The sequence below is a fragment of the Berghia stephanieae genome, chromosome 1 (genome assembly GCF_034508935.2).
Source record: "Berghia stephanieae isolate SIO BIC M18660-M18661 chromosome 1, UCSD_Bste_1.3, whole genome shotgun sequence".
Taxonomy (NCBI): Eukaryota; Metazoa; Mollusca; class Gastropoda; order Nudibranchia; family Aeolidiidae; genus Berghia; species Berghia stephanieae.
In genome coordinates this window covers 106,138,345-106,166,220 of record NC_088360.1, presented here as the reverse complement: position 1 = coordinate 106,166,220, position 27,876 = coordinate 106,138,345, and the positions used below count along the sequence as shown (strand labels likewise).

The 27,876-nt window shown below is 39.0% G+C and overlaps 1 protein-coding gene across 1 annotated transcript in view; it reads left to right on the top strand.

Annotated features, from left to right (window-relative positions):
- LOC144965142 (uncharacterized) overlaps window positions 1-27,876 on the top strand; it is a 225,774-nt gene that overhangs the window by 127,409 nt on the left and 70,489 nt on the right. Inside the window, exon 3 of the mRNA XM_078900130.1 lies at window positions 22,636-22,701. The gene's annotated coding sequence lies outside the window, so the exon portion shown is untranslated. The remainder of the gene's footprint in view (window positions 1-22,635; window positions 22,702-27,876) is intronic.

Sequence of the window (27,876 nt, the reverse complement as noted above, 5' to 3'; positions counted from 1 at the left end):
CAGCAGCTTCGTATGGCTTTAACATGTTTTCTGGGATGTTTGTTTTGTCTTTTTTTCGCGGCTCGTCAAAGCCCACAAGTCATTAATATTGAGATTCATTTAATCATGTGCTTTGCACTGTAAGAGGGGCGAAGTGGCCGAGTGGTTCAGACATTGCGCTGTGACCGGGAAGGTCTCGGGTTTCAAGCCCCTCTTCAGGCACTTTCGATTGTTTTGTTTTTTTTTCTAAGGCAAGAACTTCCAATTCGCTCGTCTGGACAACATGGGTGATTCCTGTTGACATCAAACATCTTGTTTGATGAATTATCTATCTTTCTTCGTGGAATGCCTAGGCGACGATATCTTATGATGTCGTGGCGGAAGGGTGTCTTTTTTAAAATTAGCACTGTAAGTGGTCCCAATAGCCAAACTGGTAAAGTATTCGCTTCACAAGCAAAGGAATTGATATCGCTCCAAGTTCTAGTCTAGTGCGGCTATGTGGTTTTATGGTATGACACTCGCTTTCAGATCGGAAGGTCCTTGGTTCGAGCCTCGCTCGGCGCATAGTTGAGTCGTTGGGAAAGGACTCTTTACTCACATTCTCTCAACATACTCAGGTGTAAAATGAGCAACTAGCCTAGCCGTTAACATCGTTGTCTCTGTCGGAAAAAAAAATTATAATATCGCCTGACAGGTGTCATGTGTCGTTCTACATGGTACGTGTAACACGTACAACTGTTGCTGTTGGTCAGGGGCCGTTTGTAAAGCGCTTTGAGCACATTTAGTAATATTGCGCTATATAGCTGCTATATTATTTCTGTTGACCAACCTGCCAATCCAGTATTGATTAGGTTACTGGGTCTGAAAGAAATGGCCGGGGGTTTTCTTTCGATTGGAGAAACCAAATGCTCTTGTAGTTTAACAATATAGAAATGAAAAGTAAAAATAAATAAATAAAATAAAATTCTCTTTTATTCATTCACTAGGGGACATTATTTTTGTTTCTCGGGGTTATTCAAAGGGAAGACTGGAATAACCCAGGCCTCATCCGCAGTGCAGCAATGCAAAGTTAGCTAGGTCGAGGCGACTTGCTCAAGGCCATACAACGAGACGGGTAGTCTAAAGACAAATTTCCCCCTGGGGTTGACTAAAAGGGAATTTTATTCTTTATTTCTGTCTATTTGGGTAAACGGGCTTTTGTTTTATTGAGGGCATGGATTTCATTTTTGAAGTTGACAAATATTAAAGTGTCACAGATCCAGTCATCATGACTTTCGAATCCCTTTTTGGTATCTGGTTTGCCGCGACATAGGGGGTCCCGATAGCTCAGTTAGTAGAGCACTCGCTTCACACGCAAAGGGACTACGATCGATCCCGGGTACAGACGAGATTATTTTTTTTTCTGACCCCCCTGTCCACTCCGCAGTGATTGGGTAGCTGGGTCTGTTAGATCTGGCGGAAAGTACTTTGCGATAAACTAGTGTCCTATCTAAAGGGTAGCAAGCAATTGCTATTGTCCGTTTCAAGCCATAGACCCCGGGATAAACTCCGGCTCTATGGGCCTCGTGGTTCTGAAGGACTAATTTACTTCACGCGTATAGATTGTGCGGCGGGTATATGGTCTAGTGGTATGACACTCGCTTTGGGATCAGGAGGTCCTGGGTTCGAGCCTCGCTCGGCGCATAGTTGAGTCCTTGGGAGAGACTCTTTACTCACATTTTGTCTCACCGTACTCAGGTGTAAAATGAGTACCTGGCCGTTAACAGCGTTGTCTCTGTCCGAAAAAAAATTGTAATATCGCCAAACAGGCGTCATGTCTTGTTCTGCATGTTAAGTGTTGCTGTTAGTTAGAGACTCCTTGTAAAGCGCCCTGAGCACGTTTAGTGGATATTGTGCTCAAAATAACGCTCAATAATTCTATTTTGAAAAGATCGATAGAATTATGCGGCTATGTGGTCTAGTGGTATGACACTCGCTTTCGGATCGGAAGATCCTGGGTTCGAGCCTCGCTCGGCGCATAGTTGAGTCCTTGGAAAAGGCTCTTTACTCACATTCTCTCACCGTACTCAGGTGTAAAATGAGTACCTGGCCGTTAACAGCGTTGTCTCTGTCCGAAAAATTATAATATCGCCTAACAGGCGTCATGTCCCGTCCTACATGTTAAATGTTGCTGGTGACCAGGGACCCCTTGTAAAGCGCTTTGAGCACATTTAGTGGATATTGCGCTATATAAAATCTCAATTTATTTATTTATTTAATTATGAAAGCTTGTGTTTTTCATTAAGATAGCAGTAAAAGCAATGCGACTCGTGCCTTATTGATGATGACTGACTAGCATCGCCTTTATTGCTCTCAATGTAAACACGGCTATCTAGGCATGCAGTTAAAACGGAATAAATTTGAAACTGAAGATTAAATAATGGGATAATCGTTGGCGTCGATCGATATTTAAATGTGTATTCGATTCCATGTCAGTGGTGCGGTTGATGAAGAGGGAAAGGAAATGTAAACTGGAAATGCATGTTAAACAGAGGCTGGGGCTTATATTTAAGTAACGCGGGAAAAGCAGGAGAAAGGAGAGGGAAAGAGAAAAGGAGAATTCGGAAAAGAGAATTTGATAGACGGCGGAGAGTGAATGTAAACAACTTGAAAATTTGGAAGATGGAGAGAGAGAGAGAGAGAGAGAGAGAGAGAGAGAGAGAGAATGTGTGTGTGTGTGTGTGTGTGTGTGTGTGTGTGTGAGGATGGAGGAGTTGTAAAGAGAGAGAGATAGAGAGAGAGAGACAGAGACAGAGAGAGCGAGAGAGAGAGAAAGAGAAAAAGCTAGATAGAGAGAGAAAGAGTGATAGAGACAGAGAGTGGAGTGAAGAGTGAGCAAAGAGAAAGATAGAGAGAGAGGGAGAGATGGAGAAAGAGAGAGAGAGAACGAGAGAGAGAGAACGAGAAAGGTAGAGAGAGAGAACGAGAAGGTAGAGAGAGAGAAAGAAAGAGAAAGACAGATAGAGAAAGATAGGGAAAGAGAAAGAAAGAAAGATAGAGAAGGAAACAAATATAGATAAAGAGAGAATGAAAGATAGGGAGATAGAGACAGAGAGTGGGATGAACAGTGAGCAGAGAGAGAGAGAGAGAGCGAGAGAGAGCGAGAGAGAGAGAGAGAGAGAGAGAGAGAGAGAGAGAGCGACGCATTATAAATTAAAGATTATTGTAAGAAACATAATTTGACTATGACAGCGACCGTGATGATGTTTTGTTTTGTTTTGTTTTTTCCCCAGCAAAATGTGGAAATAGGATTCCTTGCCAACCACTGGAATCTTATGAATTATTTTTTTCATATTCCTTTTATTCCGGCTTGTTGTCAGCCGATGAGAGTGTCTTGTGTCTTATAATCTCATATTATTCAATACAATATTACAGTAGGATTTATTCCATCCCGTTCCTAAAATAGTAACGGGTAATGATAATATTATCATGATTTCTATAATACTTTGTGACGTCAGATTATAAATCGTTAAATTTCACTAAAAATCTGATTCTTTAAAAAATAACTAGAGCTTTTAAACTAGAGCTTTATATAGCGCAATATTCACTAAACGTGCTTAAATCTCTTTACAAGGGATCCCTGGCCAACAGCAACACTTGTAGAATACGACATGACGCCTGTTAGGCTATATTACAATTTTTTCGGACAGAGACAACGCTGTTAGCGGCCAGGTACTCATTTTATACATGAGTACAGTGAGAGAAAGTGAGTAAAGAGCCTTTTCCAAGGGCTCAACTATGCGCCGAGCGAGGCTCGAAACCAGGACCTTCCGGTCGGAAAGCGAGTGTCATACCACTAGACCACAAAGAGAAGTACCATTAAAATGTTTTTGAAGATCCTTTTTTTATTATTCAAAGATGACGAAATCGGAATTGATTGAGGGGAAGAATAAATGATTCCATACACTGGCGGTGTTGTCGTGACAGTAAGGTTGCAGGTTCGATTCCCCATAGCCGCGGGATTTTTATTCTCAGTATCATTGGCTGTGTTGTCGACTTTCTCTCTCTCTCTCTCTCTCTCTCTCTCTCTCTCTCTCTCTCTTTCTCTCTCTCTCTCTCTATCTCTCTTTTGTCGGAGAATTCGTTTATTTATTGATGCCATGGGTTTAAGTAAACTACTTATACCATCCGCCAATCATGCTAACACCCAAAACTGCGTGGAACTGATAACATAAAGTGTCTGAATGATATGGTTTAGTAGTGAGAACTAATCACTAAAAGAATGTCTCAAAATAATTACAAAGATCAAAGTGACATCATCTTTGCTCTTCTATGGATACTATGCGTTGAGGTAAAATCTTCCCAACACCCACTATAACACATAACTACATTTAACTTGATTGATGTATGCATTAGGTGAATCTATCCAAGATTTTAAAAAGAGTTTTGTATTTGATTGTACAGTATTATTTCTCTGGCCCATCTTTCCCCCATCGACAACATCCATTTCTGACTTGTTGACGTTTTCCAACAGCTATTTCTGAATCCATTTCTTTCTCTTCTAATCTTCACTTCCTAGAGATTTCCCTTGACTCATTTCCTGTATGTTATGTCCTCACTGTTATGGGAGGTCAATATCCTGCTTGTGTCGACTCTCTCTCTCTCTCTCTCTCTCTCTCTCTCTCTCCCTCTCTCTCTCTCTCTGTCTCTTTCTCCCGCTCTCTCTCTATCCCCATCTCTCTCTTTCTCTCTCTCTTTCTCTCTGTCTCTCTCTCCCTCCCTCTCTCTCTCTCTCTCTCTCTCTCTCTCCCCCTCTCTCTCTCTCTCTCTCTCTCTCTAGTCGGAAAGTTCGTTAACTCATTGCTATCATGGGTTTAAGTGAAATACTCACAACGTCTGTCCCCCCAATCAGACTTAACTACGGATTCGAGCCCGCTTCAGGCACTTTCTTATTTTTTCTTTGGGCAAAACACCAGACAGAGATGGAGTGTCACATATTATTCCGACTTCCCAACTCAACCTCAGCACTCATCAACAAAAAGTGACAATAAAAGTCTTGTGATAAAAAAAACAACACATATCTAATATTTTTAGAATGGTCAGAAAACTCACCTCTCAAATATAGATTATCGATTAAAAATATCGATTAAAATATAGATGCCTCATCTTGGCACCAAAAAAAACAAAAAACAAAAAAAAAAAAAAAAAAACAAACAAAAAAAAAGAAGAAAAAAACAGATCTCGAACATAAGATTTCATGGAAGTCCCATGATTAAGAGTTGTTTTTTTAACAAGATGAGGGGCGACATATTAATCGATCGATATTTTGGGACACATTCTCTGGCCAAAAATTTTTTATGTGTTTTTCTTTTTTTTTTTTTGGTTGTTTTTTTCTTCTTCTATTTCTAAGCACAGTAGCAGAGTAGCAGAGTCTCCAGCGACTTGCCCACGTCTTCGAACAGACACTCAAGAGCCCTCATCTCTCACTCCTTCACCTACTTCAGACTTCTTCCTCCTACCTTATTATGTCTTGCTTGTTATTTTCTCAGTCTTAAGAGTAGAGAAATGGTGTTCTTAGAGACTCTTTACTTCACATCACCCTCGCTCGTAGCCTTCTTCTTAAAAAAAAAAGTGTGTGTGGGGGGGGGGGGGGGGGGGGGGGGGGGAGGGGGGGAGGGGGAGGGGGGGGGGGGGGGGGGCCAAAGAAAGAAAAAAAATAGTTTTATAAATAGTGATGCAATTAGTGATTGCCGATATCACAAAATTTCGATATCTATACGATTTCGTCACTTGATATATCGATATTGATCGATGCAATGGAATTATACATCGATATATCCTAAAATCGATTAAAGAAATTTATAAACCTGCTTGCCTCCCACCCCCACCCCTCAAACAACCAACACCTCTAGTCAAGAAAAAGCTCTTCGTTTCTGCATTGTTTTTCATACTAAACTGATTTTGTGTTGTTTTTTTTTTTTATCCATTATAATAAGTCGATAATATGAAGTAATGAAGAAATTATTCTCTGTGTGTGCGGTTTAGATCATGAACGTGGCCATCTGGCAACCCTGGTAAACTGCGAGCACAATATACAACAATAAATTCATATCAAATTAACCCTCTCCTTACCAACTATAGGAAAAGTGTCACATTCGTTACGATACAACCAACATTTTTCTTATTCAAATATCTTTTGAACATCATAGAATTTAAAGAAAATAAACAGCGTGTTGTAGAGTAGATGTTTTGCTAAAGAAATTATGTATCGCAAGAACTTTACTGCTATTGTGTTTGAGTGATTAAAAAATATATTTTTGTGTTAGTTTGATGTGGAGTTTTGGAGAAAATCCTGAAAATGGCTGGTAAGGAGAGAATTAAATGGGTTTTTTTTATTGAAAATCGATGATTTTGTCAATTTCATTAAAAATTCACCCGACGTCCTCCGTAATCCCCATCGCTTGACATTGGCCAAAAGGTCAGATCACAATGAAAGGTCAAGGCCACTACAAGAAATAGACTCTTAGATAACCACGCCTCTCGGACAGTCGTCATAATGTAAACAATGACAGTGATCGGTAAACATAGCTAGCAAATACGCTTCAACAGTCGCAACGTCACTTCCCTCGTAATGGCGCATGGTAACTTTGTAACTGGCTCTAAACTATCGGAACAATGGCGGACGCCCTTATGAAATATTTCTCTGACGAGCATAAAAGCGTATTCAGAGGGAAAGAAACCCATTATAAATCTGATCATGTTTTGACTTTTACACATTCTGATCACAAGACATATGAAAAGTTCTAGCCAGCATGAAGAACAAAAGGTACAAATATTCCTTGTGTAGAACCACGATGGCCGCCGTTGCTGGGCGACGTGACATCATACTATAGATATAGTTCAAAGATGACGTCAATCAGGTCTTTGTTATTGTTTTTGCCATCCGTGTTTATGAGTAATGCTCACTGAACTGTATTAACCCGACTATAAACGTTCATGGATACACACAGTTTTGTGTGTTGAACCGTTATACTTCCGGATGGCAATGTTATGAGCTTCTTAGTCAAGAGCATACTATCTATAGATAGTATGCAGATGACGTCACTCAGGCCTTTTGTTATTGTTTTTGCCATCCGCGTTTGTGAGTTGTTCTCACTAAACTGTATTAACCAGACAATAAAAGTTCATGGTTTCACAGAGTTTGTGTGTTGGTCCGTTATACTACCGGATGGCAATGTTGTGAACTCCTTGGCCAAGCGCATTCTATCTATTGAATCCAATTGCACAGGTTTTACTGTCGATGGTAATGTGTCGAAGTAAAATACACACTGTTCTACCGCTTGAAGAATAAAATCAACACAAAAATCAATGTGTACACTAAAACGATTATAATATGATCGAGAATAATATTATCGTGTGATAACTAGTCACCCATTTTAGCGGTATGAAAACAATATCAATGATCAGAGAATCGAATTCATTCACTTTATTATTTATAAACAAACAATAACTATGGTTGTCCGAGAACGCGTGGAGGTGTGTCACAAATTCCATGTTTTGCTTGGTCAAAAACCTACTGGTTAATTGAGCAGTGAGATGTATTCAACAGTTCAGCCAATGGGATTAGAATTTGTTGTGTTGTTTTTGTTTTGGCCATCCATGATTATGAGTAATTCTCACTTAACTGAAAAGATAGTATGCGCTTGGCTAAGAAGTTCATAACATTGACATCCGGAAGTATAACGGACCAACACACAAAACTGTGTGTATCCATGAACGTTTATAGTCAGGTTAATACAGTTCAGTTAGCATTACTCATAAATGCGGATGGCAAAAAACAATAAAAAGACCTGAGTGACGTCATCTTCGAACTATCTATAATCAAGACCATAAAAATTTATGGTTGCACTTAGTTTTGTGTGTTGGTCCGTTATAGTTCCGGATTGTAATGTTGTGAGCTTATTTTCCAAGCGCATACTATCTATAGACGTTCAATGTCACACATAGTTTTGTGTGTTTGTCCTTTATATTTAAAAAATATATATAAAATTTATATTTTAAAAAAATTATTTGTTTCCACGTTCATTTGTTTATTGTTGTGCTGACGAAAGGTTTGTACCCGAAACGTCCATTGTCTGTCTTGGTCCCATCCGAAGCCACTCCAATATCACTAAACCACTAAATAACAAACTCCGTGGCCGATTACAACAAATACTTTTTTTTTCATCATTTAGCAAATTGTCCCAAGCCGATTCAAAATAACAAAAATCTTCACCCAAATCTCTACTGACCCGGTTAATAATATTCCTCATCCTCCCCCTCATCGTGTTCCTCTTCTTCCTCCACCTCCCCCCCCCCTCTCTCTCTCTCTCTCTCCTCTCTCTCTCTCTCTCTCTCTTCCTCTTCCCTCTCCTCCCACCCCCTACTCCCCCACCGTGCCCTCACAAATCCTGTAGCATTACTCTCCATCCTCCTCCTCCTCCTCCACCCTCCACCCCCTACTTCCTCCTCCTCCCTCTCCTCCCATTTCCCCCCCCCCTCCCACTCCCCCATCGTGCCCTCACAAAATCCTGTAGCATTACTCACCATCCTCCTCCTCCTCCTCCTCCACCCCCTCTCTTCTTCCTCCTCCTCCTCCCTCTCCTCCACCCTCCACCCCCCTCTCTTCTTCCTCCTCCTCCTCCCTCTCCTCCCACCCCCCCTCCCACTCCCCCACTGTGCCCTCACAAATCCTGTAGCATTACTCTCCATCCTCCTCCTCCTCCTCCTCCTCTTTCTTCTCCTCCTCCTCCTCCTCCTCCTCCACCCTCCACCCCCTCTCTTCTTCCTCCTCCTCCTCCCTCTCCTCCCATTCCCCCCCCCCCCTCACACTCCCCCAACGTGCCCTCACAAATCCTGTAGCATTACTCTCCATCCTCCTCCTCGTCCTCCTCCTCCTCCACCCTCCCCCACCCCCTCTCTTCTTCTTCCTCCTCCTCCCTCTCCTCCCATCCCCCCTCCCACTCCCCCAACGTGCCCTCACAAATCCTGTAGCATTACTCTCCATCCTCCTCCTCCTCCTCCTCCTCCTCCTCCACCCCCACCCCCTACTTCCTCCCTCTCCTCCCACCACCCCCCCCCTCCCATTCCCCCCACCGTGCCCTCACAAAATCTTGTAGCATTGCTCTCCATCCTGTCCTCCATTCATTCATGGAGACGACCGTGTACGAGATCCCACGAGACAAGGTTCTAATCCGCCCTTTCAATTACTTTGTTGTCCTCACGTAAACCCCTTTTTGAAAGGATCAAGTCCCCAAAACTTTTCTTAGGCTCCCCGACGACACAAAAATCGATTAGCCAGTTCTGATCTGATAGTTTGGAACAGCGAAGGACTCAGGATTCCCATTCGAGCTTTACGATGTCTCACTTCATTGAATTAGTGACGTCACGCCCAACCGGAAGTTCCGGAGAATGTGTCAGATGTGATATTATTTCCTTTCGAAGTAGAATGACAAGGCAGATATTTTATTTTTAAATATTTTCGCCAGGGAAAAAAAAATTCTGTCGTCAGTGACGTAAACAGATTAATATTAGAATAAAATAATTCCCAATACGTCAAAACCGTCTTAAACTTGAGCTTCTGAGCTTTTATATAGCGCAATCTCCATTAAACGTGCTCAAAGCGCATTACAAAAGGTCCCTGACCAACAGTAACACGTACCATATAGAACGAGACACGTCGCCTGTTAGGCGATAATATATTTGTTTCCGATTGAGACAACACTCTTAACGGCCAGGTACTCATTCTACACCTGAGTACAGTGAGAGAATGTGAATAAAAAGCCGTTTTCCTAGGACTCAACTATGCCCCCCCCCCCCCCAAATCGCTTACGTAAAAATTCTTAAACTAGACACTGCAAATATATCTCGACTTTAGACTGGTTGACAAGTTGGAAGTCGAACTGGGCTAAAAAGATGAGCATTTATAGAGTACTCATATCCACCAAACGTGATCAAAACCTTTTACAAAGGGATTCCTGCCAAGCCAACAGCAGCGCTTAGCATGGTATGACACTCGCTTTCGGATCGGAAGGTCCCGTGTTCGAGCATCGCTCGGCGGCGCATAATTGAGTTTTTGGAAAAAGACCCTTTCCTCACATTCTTTTCACCCTACTCAGGTGTAAAATGAGTACCTGACCGTTAACACCGTTGTCACTGTCCGACAAATATTGTAATCTCGCCAAACAGGCCGCATGTGTCGTCCTATTTGATAATAATATAATTGTTCCTGAATGTTAGTGACCCCCTTGTTGTAAAGTGCTTTGAGCACGTTTAGTGGATATTGCGCTGTATTAAAGGTCATGATTATAAAATATAACCAATAACCACACGATTATGTTAGATTTCACCTTGATCTTAAGATAGAAAGATTGACAAGTAGTAAAAAATAGTATTTCTATAATAAGAAATAATCGATGGCAGCTTGGTGATGTGAATCAGTCATCGTTTAACCCTGTCCTGTCCTTACCACTTGCTGAAAAATCATCACATATTATGTTACCATACAAAATACATTTTTCTTATTCAGATTTATTTTGTACATCACAAACATTGAAGAATGATCTTTGTTTAATTAATAAGAACATAAAGTTGTTTTGTAGAGAGCTTTTTTGAGTTGAAAAAAATTAAATTTTCTGCTGGGCAAGCCTGCCAATTTGGGGAAAATACTGAAATTGAGGAGTAAGGAAAGAGTTAACCCTGTCCATACCACCTACAGCAAAATCGTCACATTTGTTACGACAGAATATACATTTTTCTTATTCAGATTTATTTTGTACATCAAAAAATGTGAAGAATGATCTTTGTTTAATTAATAAGAACATAACGTTGTTTTGTAAAGAGCTTATTTGCGTTTAAAAGAATCAATTTTTTTCCGCTGGGTAAGCCTGCCATGTTGGGAAAATACTGAATTTGGTCGGTAAGGAGAGAGTTAAACTTGATGACAATTGATTTCAGTACAAACGTTCAGTTGAAATCGATTTGAGCCGACGTGTACATGTATTATTCAGGTCTGACATCCTAACCCACTTACGGGCCTAGTTTAACATCGTTGTAATGGACAATATTTTGCGTCATTTGTTTTTACTTCCATTACAACAACGAGCGCATAAGGAATTGGGTTATCAGACCTGCAAATAAGTGCACGTCGATTTCAGTGCATAATTTCAGTTGAAATCGAATTGAGCCAACATGTACATGTATTATGCAGGTCTGACATCCTAACCCAATATGTGCCTAGTTTAAAATTGTTGTAATGAACAATATTGTGTTGTTGTTTTTTTTGTTTTGTCTTTTGTTTTGTTTTGTTCTTTGTGTGTGTGTTTTTTTTTTTTTTTTGAGCTTTCAATTACAACTATGTACCCATAATTAATTGGGTTATCAGACCTGCGAATATGGACACGTCGATTTGAGTCGATGTTTTACATATTTGCAAGTCTGATATTTTAAACTGTTATGCTCCTTTCAAACTAACGCAAAATATTAAAAAATCTTGATCTTTTGTAAAGCGCAACATCAAATAAACAAGGGGTCGCCTAGCCAACAGCAACACTTAACATGTAGTACGAGACAGGAAGCCTGTTAGGCGATATTATATTTTTGTTTCGGACAGAGACATAGCTGTTAACGGCCAGGCACTCATTTTACACCTGAGTACGGTGAGGACTCAAGGACTCAACTGTGCGCCGCTCGGGATTCGAACCCAGGGCCTTCCGATCCAAAGGTCAGTGTCATACCACTAGACCACGTAGTTGCAGAAATACTCCGTTACAACAATGTTACAACAGGCTCATAATAATAAATAAATAAATGAAATTCCCTTCATTCATCCCACAGGAGAAAATTGTCTCAAGTGTCTTTCCCAATAGAAGACTGGAATAACCCTGGCGTTAGCCGCAATGCAGCGTCGCAAATTGAGCTAGAGCGAGGTGACTTGCTCAAGGCCATACAGCGCAGCGGTGGGTGAAAAACTCGGTACCTTTTGGGTACGAAACAAAGACCGTCCCGATGGGTCACGCTGCCCCTCCGTTATCAGACCTGCAAATACTTGCATAAAAACCAAAAGAAAAAAAAAACCAACAAAAAAAAAAAAAACAAAACAAAAAAACAAAACAAAAAAACGTGAACTTTTATATAGAGCAGTATCCACTATACGTGTTTAATGCGCTTAACAAGGGGTCCCTAATGCGCTTAACAAGGGGTCCCTGGACAACAGCGGCACTTAACATGGAGAGACCAGTATGTATTTAGACTAGTAAATTAATATAGATAGTATGTGCTTGGCTAAGACGCTCACAGCATTGCCATCCTGAAGTATAACGTACCAACACACAAAATTATGTGTAACCATGAACGATTATAGTCTGGTTAATACAGTTTAGTGAGAAGTACTCATAAACGTGGATGGCAAACAAAACAAAAAAAATCCCAAAAAAAACACCCGAAGATCAGAGTGACGTCATCTTCGTTCTATCTATAGATGGTTCGAAGATGGCGTCACTCAGGCCTTTGTTATTGTTTTCGCCATCCGCGTTTGTGAGTTGTTCTCACTAAACTGTATTAACCAGACTATAGATACAATGCGCTTGGTCAAGGAGTTCACAACATTGCCATCCGGAAGTATAACGGACGAACACACAAACTCTGTGTAACCATGAACTTTTATAGTCTGGTTAATACAGTTTAGTGAGAACAACTCACAAACGCGGATGGCAAAAACAATAACAAAGGCCTGAGTGACGTCATCTGCATACTATCTATAAAAGTTCATGGTTACACAGAGTTTGTGTGTTGGTCTGTTATACTTCCGGATGGCAATGTTGTGAACTCCTTGGCCAAGCGCATTCTATCTATACCATCACTCTGAAAACCGGAAGATGATTTACACGAGATATGTATGTGTCCAGTTCTCCAGGAAAGTATTTTAACACCTCCAGTGAGATTGGAACCATTTTTTTTACATCATACATTTGTTCCCGCTCTATCTTATTGTCTGCAAAGACGACAGGGCTGTCAATGAACAAATTAAATTGAGCTCTTATATAGCGCAATATCCACTAAATGTGCTGAAAGCGCTTTACAATGGGACCCTGGTTAACAGCAACATTTAACATGTAAGACGAGACATGACGCCTGTTAGGCGATATTACAATTTTTCGGACAAAGACAACGCTGTTAACGGCCAGGAACTCATTTTACACCTGAGTGTGGTGAGAGAATGTGAGTAAAGAGCCTTTTCCAAGGACTCAACTATGCGCCGAGCGAGGCTCGAACCTAGGACCTTCCGATCCGAAAGCGAGTGTCATACCACTAGACCACATAGCCGCAAATTATACCCCCCGTGAGAGCATGACACCATTTTCCAAGTACTCACCTTTGCGGAGTAAACCCAAAGTCGGAGTCGATAGAGGGACATTCAAGTGAAAGGTTGGATGTTTGATCATAAAAAAAAACACGTGAGCTATTATATAGAGCAGTATCCAAAACGTGCTCAAACTGCTTTACAAAAGGGTCCCACGCCAACAGTGACACTGAACAAGTAGGACAAGTGACATGACATCTGTTAGGATATAATAATATTACAATTATTTTTCGACATAGAAAAACGCGGTTTTATGTGGCCAGGTACCTTTTTTTTCACAAGTACTTTGACAAAATATGACTTAAAACCCCTTTACATGGACTCAACTACGCGCTGCGCATGCGCAATGTGCTGTGCGGGGCTCGATCCAAGACCTCCCGATCCGAATAAGGCGAGTGTCATATCACTTATCATCCACATAGCCCTCTCTCTCTCTCTCTCTCTCTCTCTCTCTCTCTCTCTCTCTCTCTCTCTCTCTCTCTCTCTCTCTCTCTCTTATCATAGGACCGACCACAAATCCGCACCCACCACCTTACGGTTGCATGCACTTGAAAACAAATTACCAACAGTGTGATCTAAATCTTCATCACAGTCAGGCGCAGACACGGCGAAGGCCATTCCAAAAAACCAACGAATGCGGAAAGATCGATGAGCTTCAATGACTGGAAACCAAAAAAAAAAAAAAAAAAGATAATAAATAAATAAAAAAAATAAGAAGAAGAATTGGTTATCCTAGGCATTAACTCACTCAATCCTAGATATTTTTGATACTTTTAAAAATTGGAAAAAAATGTATTAACAATGTGACCCGCCCTGTCAAAACGGTATTATGTCGGGATGTGTTGTAGCAAAAGAAGTGAATTTAGAGATAAAATGGTGGGAAATAAGACTTTGGAACGTTTAGCAATGCGAGAAATAGTATTTATACTCTACCGTTAAGGAACAGAAGGAAACACCATGTTTTTTCTTTAAGGTTATAACTTTAATTTTCCTCATCTAGTTCATTCCGACATAATACCGCATTGAGGCGATGGGTCACAAATGAGCATGTACATAGATAGTTTTATTCAACTATCATTAAGATGCAAAAAAAAAAAAATACAAACAATAGCTCTGATACCATCTACGCCTATAATTTGTCTCAGAAAAATGTAATATATTATAGGCATGGGGTAAAAGTAATACTGAGTATACTACGGATATAGTCGGTGTTAGGGTTGAGTGACTTAAAAATGAACATGTAGGTACATAGATAGTTTTATTCAACTATCCTTAACATGCAAAACAATACAAACAATAGCTCTGATACTATCTACGCCTATAATTTGTCTCAGAAAAAATGTAATAATATATTATAGGCATGGGGTAGAAGTAACACTTAGTATACTCAAAAAAAATAAAAATTGAGCTTTTATATAGCGCAATATCCACTTAACGTGCTCAAAGCTCTTTACAAGTGGTCCCTGGTCAACAGCAACATTTAACATGTAGGACGAGACATGACGCCTGTTAGGGGATATTACAATTTTTCGTACAAAGAAAACGCTGTAAACGGCCAGGTACTCATTTTCCACCTGAGTACGTGAGAGAATATGAGTAAAGAGTCTTTTCCAAGGACTCAACCATGCGTCGAGCGTGGCTCGAACCCAGGACCTTCCGATCCGAAAGCGAGTGTCATACCACAAGACCACATAGCCGCACAAAACTACAAACATTAGCTTTGATACTACTAAATTGTCTCAAAATGTACACTAATATATTGTCTGCAGGAAAAGTAAACTGGTATATACGGCATGGGGTAAAAGTAACACTGGGTATACTACGGCTATAGTCGGTGTTAGGGGGGAGGGAGTTAAACAAACCGCGCTCGTCCGCGAATGTTGAGGTTTCAAAAAGTGTTTCATTTCATTCCCAGCCATTTTCAATGAAACAATATACCTGTCTCGCCTTGATATGGAATTGATTTTCGTCCTTTGAAGTTTTACGACATAGAATAGAATATGTTGATGGAAAAGGTGATGTGTTATTTTAAAAGTAGTAAAAAAAGATAACAATAGAATTAAAAACAAGAAATCGGCAAACAGTAATCTGTTACATAAACTACACGCCTATAATATGGAGCCCCCCCCCCCCCCCACTTCTAAAAATATACCCCCTTAAGCTTTGATTTACGCAATATCCATTTACCACTGAACAATGAGTGCCTAGAAGTCCTAGGTGCCTAGCCAACAGCAACGGTTTACTTAATATATGACGAGACATGGCGCCTGTTACGCGATATTACAATTTTTTTTTTCCGACAGGGATAACGCTGTTAACGGCCAAGTAGATATACATTTTCACATGAGTACGGCGAGAGAATGTGAATAATATACAAAGAGCCTTTTCCAATCTCAACTATGCGGCACTCAGAGCTGGATTCGAACCCAGGACCTTCCGATCCGAAGACTAGTGTAAACGATAGCCATATGATAGAAGTAAATCATTGAATTGTGCTGACAACCCGCCACAAAATGGTATGATGCCGATGTGAACCAGCTGTTAAACATCTACTTGTTATATAATATGAACATTTTATAACATCCTCGTGAATTGGATTCAGTAGTCTGATGTCACGTCACTCGGCAACGGCGGCCATCTTGGTTCTAAACAAAGAAAATCATTACTTTTTATTCTTCAAGCTGGCTAGAACTTTTCATGTGTCTTGTGACCAGAATGTGTAAAAGTCAAAACATGATCAAATTTATGTGTTTTTTTTTTCCTCTGGATACGCTTTTATGCTCGACGGAGAAATATTTCATACGGGCGTTCGCCATTGTTCCGATAGTTTAGAGCCAGTGTTACTAAGTTACATGCGTCATTAGGAAGGAAGTGACGTTACGACTGTTGAATCGTATTCAGCATCGAATAAAATTTAAAAAAAAAAAAGATAAGCTGTCAACCAGTCAATTTTTGACCAATGGAATTTGTTACACACCTTCACGCGTACTCGGACAAATTAGTTGGTTCTTTATAGATAGTATGCGCTTGGCTAAGAAGCTCATAACATTGCCATCCGGAAGTATAACGGACCAACCCACCAAACTGTGTGTAACCATGAACGTTTATAGTCAGGTTGATACAGTTCAGTGAGCATTACTCATAAACGCGGATGGCAAAAAACAATAACAAAGACCTGAGTGACGTCATCTGCATACTATCTATAAACAATAACGTGAATGAAATTGACCTCCCTCTGATCATTGTTATTGTTTTTAGACCGCCAATGGGCATGATCTATAGATAGAATGCGCTCGGCCAAAGAGTTCATAACATTGCCATCCGGAAGTATAACGGACCAACACACAAAACTGTGTGTATCCATGAACTTTTATAGTCTGGTTAATACAGTTTAGTGAGAACAACTCACAAACGCGGATGGCAAAAACAATAACAAAGGCCTGAGTGACGTCATCTGCATACTATCTATAGATAGAATGCGCTCGGCCAAAGAGTTCATAACATTGCCATCCGGAAGTATAACGGACCAACACACAAAACTGTGTGTATCCATGAACGTTTATAGTCGGGTTAATACAGTTCAGTGAGCATTACTCATAAACGCGGATGGCAAAAAACAATAACAAAGACCTGAGTGACGTCATCTGCATACTATCTATATCACCTTTCCATGTGCTCGAGGTCATTGGTTATATTGCAATACGTGCTCAAAATGACCCACTTAATGAAACGTGTTCGCAGCTTCTTGAAATATCTTATACCACGATTGGTATGAGCATGTTTATAATTTTCATAAGCAATACCGCTGTTTACATTTGTTAAGAATTATCCAATCGTTGTAAAGCAACAAGGCATGAGATTGATGACTGGGTTGGGCGATAACCCGAATACCGATCGCTCCCATTAATGGGTTACTATTTATCACACGATTTTCTCGAGCACATTATAAACGTTTGAATTTATACATATCGAGTTTTCTGTGTTGGTTTTATTGATCGAGCGGAAGAACAATACTTAACTTAGACACATACATACCACCGATAGCAAATCCTGTGTAGTTTATTTTGCTATGTCAACCAATCACTGCCATTGTTTAAAGTACTTTGGACTGTCCGAGAGGCGTGGTTATCAAGGTGTCTATAGATAGTTCGAAGATGACGTCACTCAGGTTTTTGCTATTGTTTTTTGCCATCCGCGTTTATGAATAATGCTCACTGAACTGTTTTAACCCGACTACAAACGTTCATAGATACACACAGTTTTTTGTGTTGATCCGTTATACTTCCGGATGGCAATGTTATGATCTTCTTAGCCAAGCGCATACTATCTATTGCCTTAATTTAAGACAACCACGGCGGCTAAGGCTGGGGTCAAAGTGGTATGACACTCGTCTTTGGATCGGAAAGTCCTGGTTTCGAGTCCGCTTTGGGAGGCACAGAATTGAGTCCTCGGAAAATGACTCTTTACTCACATTTTCATCCATCCTCGCTATTTTACGGGGAAAATGCCTAGAATATGCCAAAACATCCTGCTTTTAAATTAGTTATGCCACCTTCTTTTCGAGATGTAACCTATTCATTTTTTACTAGTCCTTTGCCCAATCAAGAGCGCACTCAGGGGTTAACGGGGGTTCCAATATCCCTCAACAGTCGTAACGTCACTTCCCCCGTAATGACGCATGGTAACTTAGTAACTGGCTCTAAACTATCGGAACAATGGCGGAGTAGTAGAAAACGGTAAGGGCTGCCTGAAGCCGGTGGTCGTAAAATACTAACGAAAGAGTGAAACTGGAAAGGCTTCGTGTTCCCATACGAAGCCTTTCCATTTTCACACTTTCGTTAGTATTTTACGGAACAATGGCGGGCGCCCTTATGGAATAATATTTCCCCGACGAGCATAAAAGCGTATCCAGAGGAAAAAAAAATTTTTTTAATCTGATCATGTTTTGACTTTTACACATTCTGATCACAAGACATATGAAATGTTCTATTCAGCATGAATAATAAAAAGTAACGATTTTCTTTATTTAGAACCACGATTGCTTGGCGACGTGACATCAAACTATTGAATCCAATTGCTCATTTGCAAGTAGGGCTCAGGTTCGAATAGGGACGAGCTATATTCATTTTTCCATGACCTCGGGCCATAATCATTGGTCACATTGCAAAATGTGCGCAGAATGACCGACATAATGAAAAGTGTTCACAACGCTCGAAATGGATGCTATGCGTTTATGCAAAATCCGCAATACATCGCCAGCCGGATCAAAAAGAATATAGAACACACAACGAAATTCGGAATACAGGGAAACTACGAAATTGGAAGAAAATAAGGAAAAGAAATATCAACAAATCTACAAAGATAGATATATTCGATAATATTATTAAAAATTGCTTTTCCTGTTTGTTTTTTTTTTGTTGTTTTTTTTGTGTTGTTGTTGTTTGTTTTGTTTTTTTTTTTTTTTTTTGTTTTTTTTTGTTTGTTTTTGTTTGTTTTTTTTTTTTTGTTTTTTCTATTATCGTTTTTTTTTTTGTTTTTGACTCTGTTGTTAAAATGAAAATTCCCAGTTATGCAATTTCCGACCACGGTAATTTCATAACTACCTTCCCCGTAAGTGTAAACACCCATTGATTTTACTGGCGTAATGATCAATGGCTGAAAATTATTTAAAACCTTCACACCTTTTCATTTTCCCCAACATCCTTTACGGCACATTTCATTTTAACCAGCAAAACTGCGTCGTTCGTACTTTGAAAAAATCTCGAATTTGAAAATTTGGCCAGAAAACTCGTCCTTTAATTATTATCCATCGATTTAAATGACCCCCTTCTTGGCAAACATTCTCAATTTCTTAAAGACTTCCCGAAACTCCAGGTTTGAGGGTTTTTACCAAGATAGTGGTCATTTAAATCAATCGATATTTGAAGGACGAGTTTTCTGGCCAAAATTTTCAATACGAGGTTTTTCCAGAGTACGGGACAGCTAAGTGGTTTAAAAATGGAGTTTTTTTTTCTCTCTCTCGCTGTTTCTTTCCACTCGTTTATCGATCGGTAAATACGAGTAATAGACATTTCAAAGGAAAAGAATTTGTTAGATGTCCCGATGGGATCAACAGCTTTGAACGAGTTTTTACTTGACAAGTACGGCTCGGGTTCGAATTTTCCATGACCTCGGCCCATTAGTTAGTCTAGTCACATTATTGCAAAATGTGCATAGAATGACCGACATAATGAAAAGTATTCACATAACTCTCGAAATGCCCCCCGTTTTGGCAAACGCTCTCAACGTCTTGAACACTTCCCAAAGCCCCAGGTTTGAGAGTTTTTACCACTATGTGGGTCATTGAAATCAATCGATATTTGAAGGACGTTTTTACAGAGTGCGGCTAACTAGGTTAGAAAAGAAAATTTCTCTCTCTCTCTCTCTCTCTCTCTCTCTCTCTCTCTCTCTCTCTCTCTCTCTCTCTCTCTCTCTCTCTCTCTCTCTCTCTGACTGTCCCTATCTTTCCACTCTTTTTTCGATCTGTAAATAATAGATAATTCAAAGAAACAGAAGGCGTCATGTCTCGTCCTACATGTTAAGTGTTGCTGTTGCCTAGACGGGTCCCATTGTAAAGTGCTTTGAGCACATTTAGTGCACATTGCGCTCTACAAATGCCGGACTTTTTAATAAATTAAATATCATAACGAAGTTCTTTGACTATATGTATCTTGACAGGAGTTTGTGGGTGTGTGTGTGTGTGTGTGTGTGTGTGTGTGTGTGTTTGTGTGTTTATATGTGTGCGTGTATTATTAATCTTCCAACTACACACTGAAATATAAGTGTTTGAGTGACACTTTGTAGTAAAATCGATTTTCATGAGAATTGTAACCGTGTCTGTGAGTATGTGTGTGAGAGAATGTGTATGTGTGTGAGAATGTGTTTGAGTGTGTGATCGAGTGTGTGATTGAGTGTGTGTGAGTGTGTGTGAGTGTGGGTGTGTGTGTTTGTCTTATTGACCTACGTAAAATGAGTAAATTATATGACGTAAACGCATTAACTTTTCTCACCCAAAACAGCATTGACATTCGATTTTCCTACACAAAAATAGAAACATATTATAACAGTCAGTCGGCAATGAAAGATAAATACACAGTTACTCAGTCTTTACAATAATTATATCTATCTATGTTGGACAAAATACACCTGGTAGGGAAACAAACAAAGTTGTAAAAAGGCTTTCATTATATAATAATAATAATAATAATAATAATAATAATAATAATAATAATAATAATAATAATAATAATAATAATAATAATAATAATAATAATAATAACAACAACAACAACAATATCTATAGATATCTATAGATAGAAAGCGCTTGGCCAAGGAGTTCACAACATTGCCATCCGGAAGTATAACGGACCAACACATAAACTCGGTGTCACCATGAACTTTTATAGTCTGGTTAATACAATTTAGTGAGAACAACTCACAAACGCGGATGGCAAAAACAATAACAAAGGCCTGAGTGACGTCATCTGCATACTATCTATATAATGACGATTGTCAGATTGACAGTTCACACAGAAATCACCTAAATAAAAGCTGAAGGCGATGGCATCCCAGTTATCATTTAGATAGTATGCGCTTGGCGAAGAAGCTCATAACATTGCCATCCGGAAGTATAAGGGACCAACACACAAAACTGTGTGTATCCATGAACTTTTATAGTCGGGTTAATACAATTCAGTGAGCATTACTCATAAACGCGGATGGTAAAAAACAATAACAAAGACCCGTGTGACGTCATCTTCGAACTATCTATAGATTCTATTTCTAACTCCGTTCAAACTAAAAATAGAAACAGCGCATGGTCTTCTTTCTCAACAAGATCGATTTACTACTCACTCACAGTGCACGTACGTTACTTACTCACATTCACGACGATGGGTTACGAACGTCAATCCATAATAATTTTATTATTATATTATGAACATATCTACTCGTTACCTTGTCAATCGTCTATAGATAGAACGGAGTTGACGTCACTCAGGTCTTTGTTATTGTTTTTTGTTTAGTTTTATTTTGCCCTCCGCGTTTATGAGTAATTCTCACTAAACTGTATTGACCAGACTATAAACGTTCAAGGTTACATATAGTTTTGTGTGTTTGTCCGTTATACTTCCGGATGGCAATGCTGTGAGCTTCTTTTCCAAGCGCATACTATCTATAGATAGAAGTTCACGTCACTCAGGTCTTTGTTATTTTTAAAAAAAATTTTGCCATCCGCTTTTCTGAGTAATGCTCACTGAACTGTATTAACCTGACTTTAAACGTTCATGGATACACACAGTTTTGTGTGTTGGTCCGCTATACATTCGGATGGCAATGTTATGAGCTTCTTAGCCAAGCGCATAATATCATATTATGCGCTTGGCGAAGAAGCTCTCAACATTGCCATCCGGAAATATAACGGACGAACACACAAAATTATGTGTAACCTTGAACGTTTATAGTCTGGTTAATACAGTTTAGTGAGAATTACTCATCAACGCGGATGGCAAAATACAATAACAAAGACCCGAGTGACGTTAACATTATTATATCTATATGTTAACGATGGCTTCCGTGTAACACGTCCGATTGGTCATTAGGAGGCAGACTGCTTTTTAAAAAAATATTTTGGCAGGGGGTGCGGGGGTGGGGGGAGAGGGAGTGGATGGGGGTATTTTCTATTTCCTTGTATTTATATTCTTTTTGCTTTGTTTCTTGCATCATTTCAAACACACTTTTTTTCAGAACTGTATTTATGTTATTTATCATTTCGAAAACAAATAAGAAAGCAAACGAAAACAACACCCCCCCCCCCCCCAGCTCAAAAAAGGAAAGAAAGAAAAGAATAAATAAATAATAAAAACAATTTTTTTAATAATCGAAGTTATATCATCACACTCTAAGTAATCGTAAAAGAAGATTTTACAAAAATATGTTACAACTATTTTATTTTTAATCCTCTCCTTACCAACTATAGGAAAATCATCACATTCGTTACGATACAGCCAACATTTTTCTTATTCAAATTTCTTTTGTACATCACAAAATTTAAAGAAAATGAACAGTGTCTTGTAGAGCATGTTTTGCTAAACAAATTATTTATAGCAAGAAATTACTGCTATTGTGTTTGAGTGATAAAAATCTATTTTTGTGTTTGTTGTGTGTGAAGTTTTGGGGAAAACCCTGAAAATGGCTGGTAAGGAGGAGTTAATCATGATTTTATTTGTCTTTTCTTTCAGAGTGTGTCTGTGTAAGCTGGAATATCACATTCGTTCAATGGATATACGTTTGATATCAAAATAATGGTGAGTTGGTTTACATTGGATTTCTGTCGTTATTGTTGTTGTTGTTGTCGTTGTTGTTGCTGTTGTAGCTGTATTTATTTTTGTTGTTATTACTGTTTTTGTTGTTGTTGCTCTATTTGTTGCTGTATTTGTTGTTGTGCTCTATTTGCTGTTGTTGTTGTTGCTGTATTTGTTGTTGTTATTGCTGTATTTGTTGTTGTTGTTGTTGCTATATTTGTTGCTGTATTTGTTGTTGTTCTTGTTGTTGTTGCTATTGTTATTGTGGGATTAACGTTTATTTTGTTTTTGTTTGTTTGTTTGTTTGTGTGTGTGTCTTTTTAAAAGGCTGTCTGCTATCTTGTTTATGTATTCATCCATTCCATAATGTTTGTTCTAGTCTTGCTTTGCTGGTTTTACGTATCTAGACTACTTTGGACAATTCTATAGAGTGAATGCGTTTGCCGCCAAATTCAGGCCCTTGATTGGTGACCAAATTTTGATAATAATGGGGAATGATCTAGATTATCTCTCCATGTGCTTGAGGTCATAGTTGGTCACATTGCAAAATGTGCTCTCAGTGACTGACCCACATAGTGTGAAGCGTGTTCACAGCTTCTGACATATCTAACATTATGATTGGTCACTTCATTCTGATGGACACATGGGTATGTTTCCAACTTTGATAAACAAAGTAGCGTGTTTATTTTATTTTTGTTATAGATTATTGAGCTTTTATATAGAGAAATATCCACTAAATTTGCTCAAAGCGCTTTACAGGGGGTCTCTAGTCAACAGCAACACTTAACATGTGGAACGAGACATGACGCCTGTTACAATTTTCTTTCCGATCCAAAATCGAGTGGCATATCACAAGACCACATAGCCGCACATTTGTTAAGAAATTTTATCCAATCGTTGTTCAGCAACAAATCATGTGATTGATGACTCGGTTGGACGAAAACCTGAATATTGATCGGTCTCATTACAAGGACTTACTAAAAAGGGACAATGACCGTAGCCATCTTTAAGTTATAGCCTGACAATAAAACCCAAAAAGACTGGCATTTTGACGTCATTATTTGGTTTTTGCACCGCCTAGTGAGTTGTTAGTAGTGCTCAAGGAAACAAGTGATCCCATTGGTTGAACTATTGAATACAACTCACGATTTGTTTTCTTTTGTGGCCAAAGACTGGCATTTTGACGTCAATTTTTGGTCAGTGTCAGGCTATAGATAGTTCGAAGATGACGTCAATCAGATCTTTGTTATTGTTTTTTGCCCTCCGCATTTATGAGTAATGCTCACTGAACTGTATTAACCCGACTATAAACGTTCATGGATACACAGTTTTGTGTGTTGGTTCGTTATACTTCCGGATGGCAATGTTATGAGCTTCTTAGCCAAGCGCATACTATGTATAAGTTAACAATGGCTACGCAGTGACCCTCTCTCTGGGCATTGTTATTGTTTTTATAGATAGTATGCGCTTGGCTAAAAAGCTCACAACATTGCCATCCGGAAGTACAACGGACCAACACACGAAACCCTGTGTAACCACGATCGTTTTATAGTCTGGTTGATATAGTTTTTTTGAGAATTACTCATAAACAATGACAAAGACATGAGTGACGTCAACTTCGAACTATCTCAACAGCAAATGGGTGACTTGTTATCACACAATTTTCTCGGTCATTTACATCGATCAATATTTGGAGAACGAGTTTTATGGCCAAATTTTTGAATGAGTGTTTTTTCCGGAGTTACTGATTAATATGATGAGAAGAGACATTTTAATTTTTAGCTTCTTTAATATCTGCAATTTTTCTCCCTCAAAATATGGGAGCATATAATAAAGAGGTAGAGCAGTCTTCACTCTCAAAGGGATCGAGATCGACACCAGGTGGAAGAAGAATACGAAAAAGTAGTACTAGTAGTAGTAGTAGTAGTAGTGGTAGTAGTAGTAGCAGTAGTAGTAGTAGTAGTAGTAGTAGTTGTAGTAGTAGTAGTAGTAGTAGTAGTAGTAGTAGTAGTAGTAGTAGTAGTAGTAGTAGTAGTAGTAGTAGTATAGTTGTTGTGTTGTTCTAATAGTAGTTGTTGTAGTAGTATAGTAGTAGTAGTAGTAGTAGTAGTAGTAGTAGTAGTAGTAGTAGTAGTAGTAGTAGTAGTAGTAGTAGTAGTATGTAGTAGTAGTTGTGTAGTGTAGTAGTAGTATGTAGTAGTGTAGTAGTAGTAGTAGTAGTAGTAGTAGTAGTAGTAGTAGTTAGTAGTAGTAGTAGTAGTAGTAGTAGTAGTAGTAGTAGTAGTAGTAGTAGTAGTAGTAGTAGTAGGAGGAGGAGGAGGAGGAGGAGGAGAGGATAAGGTGGAGAAAAAGAATAAGGAGAAGCGAAAAAGAGAAATGAAGAGGAGAAGGAGAGCCAGGATGTCAAGAGACGGAGAGCACAAGGAACAAAACAAGACATCGAATGAGACTGATATTATAGAGGATATATATATATATATATATATATATATATATATATATATATATATATATATATATATATACTAGTAAAAAGCCCGCAATTTCGCGGGGAAAGAACTATTTTCATTCGATACTGTACTCACCATCATTTAATGAGGGCAGATTGGTAAACAACGTTGTCTGTGTAATTTGGTATATCTTCGGTTGATTTTTCTGTGTGGCCCAATAATATATTTAATAATATATTCCCTCAACTAACCCCAAGAAAAAATTAAACCTAGTACATTTAATTAACCCCAATAGGAAAAACAAACACCCTAGCACTTTAATAATACTTATGTCATACCCTAATAGGAAAAAAAATCATCCGATCTTGAGCTAACCCTAATAGAAAAATCATGACAAATTGAATAAATAAACGCCTGACAAAAGATCAAAGGTGAAAATACAAATTTAAAGAATACTGGGGATGTAGGACCTTTCGGAATGTCTCCCCTTTATTTAACTTATGGAAAAACAAACTTCCTAGCACCTTTAATAAGACTTATGACTAACCTCTCGAGCTAACCCTAATAGAAAAAAAAACAACTCTCGGACTGCTTTGCACTACCTTTCAATACTTAACAAATCAAAATGGCGGCTGAAAATCAAAACAATTGTCAAATTAAGAAATTTTAAACTTTCACAAATCTATCAAGGTTTGTTCTAGAGTTTTTAAAATACTTCTAGATATAATGGCAAATTGAATAAATAAATGCCTGACAAAATATCAACGGTGAAAATACAAATTTAAAGAATACTTGGGATGTAGGAGCTTTCAGAATGTCTCCCCTTTACTTAACTTATGGATAAACAAACATCCTAGCACCTTTACTAAGACTTATGACTAACCTTAATAGAAAAAGAAATATCCTCCATCTCGAGCTAACCCTAATAGTAAAAAAAGAATCAAAATGGCGACTGAAATACCTTCATGTGATCAAGTGAATAATATCACTATGAATGCCACGATTTGCTGAAACATGCCAACACCCACACACACATGTATACACCACACACACAACACACACACACACACAAACACAAACACGCACACGCACACACACACACACACACAAACATACACGCAATTAGAACATACATAACAACACTGATCTCCGCTAAATCAACAACACAACGGAAGTAATAATAATACTTGATGTCATAAATAGATGACGCAAATTGACAACTTTTTACAGTGTCAAAATTAGTTGATTTTGGGAGCCAAGTGTCGTCGGTACATATTTTATGATATTATCTGTTTGACTCAACGAACTTTCAAACTGACTTTAAATTATAAAAGGAAATCAAGTTATCTGTTTATCTATCTGTAAAAAATACATTTCTAATTTTCAAATCTTTCAGTAGAGTTGTGCGCCATATCAATTATTTTATTGACTCAAATAAGCACAATGTTCTCCACGATGCTATATTTTTTTAAGAAAGGATAAATATATATATATAATATATATAATATATATATATATATATATATATATATATATATATATATATATATATATATGTATTGTATAAGGGTAGACAATTAGATTGATGAGATAATGACGGATGTAAAAAACTAAAAATAATATAATCCGCAATGTTCTAATTTGTTTCAGGACTAATAAATAAGCACCTATGTTCGTAGAGCCATAGAATTAGCCTTGTTAGACAGACCGCCTACGCCTACGCCTAATCACTGGTGGGGGCTCGTCCATCAATAATTTGACCCCTGGAAGGAGCGTGTTTTGAGAGGGAAGAAATAAAAAAAGCGCTCTCTATGTAAAATTGAGCTTTTACATAGCGCAATATCCACTAAATGTGCTCAAAGCGCTTTACATGTGTGTAGGTGCCGATAACTCAGTTGGTAAAGCACTCGCTTCAATGTCAAGGGACCATGATCGATCCCGGATAACGTTGAGATTTTTTTTCAGAACCCCCCCCCCCCCTCTCTCTCTCTCTCTCTCTCTCTCTCTCTCTCTCTCTCTCTCTCTCTCTCTCTCTCTCTCTCTCTCTCTCTCTCTCTCTCTCCCTCTCTTTTTGAACACCTAGCATGACAGTGATTGGGCAACAGGGTCTGTAGGATTTGGATAGAAAGTACTTGGCGATAGACTAGCGTCGTCTCCAAAGGAAACAATTGTTTTTGTCCGTGATAGATTCCGGTCTCATGGGGCAGCAGATGGCTTCTGAAGGAATGCTGTTATGACGCGTAGAGCCATAGAAATATCCCCGTTAGGCTGACCGCCTCGGCCTATTCAGTGCTTTAGGCAGACCGCCTCGGCCTATTCAATGCTTTAGGAAGACCGCCTCGGCCTATTCAATGCTTTAGGCAGACCGCCTCGGCCTATTCAATGCTTTAGGCAGACCGCCTCGGCCTATTCAATGCTTTAGGGCAGACCGCCTGGGCCTATTCAATGCTTTAGGGCAGACCGCCTCAGCCTATTCAATGCTTTTGGCAGACCACCTCGGCCTATCCAATGCTTAATGCAGACAGCCTCGGCCTATTCCATGCTGAGATTACAATTAATATTTTTTTCATTTCTGAGAGACGATGTTGTTAATTGCCAGGTAGACATTTTATACCGGAGTAAGGTAATTAAGCGAATGTGAGTAAAGAAACCTTTTTAAAGGACTCAATCAACTATGCGACGCTCAGAGCGAGACTCGAACCGTGGACCTTCCGATCCTAAAGCGAGG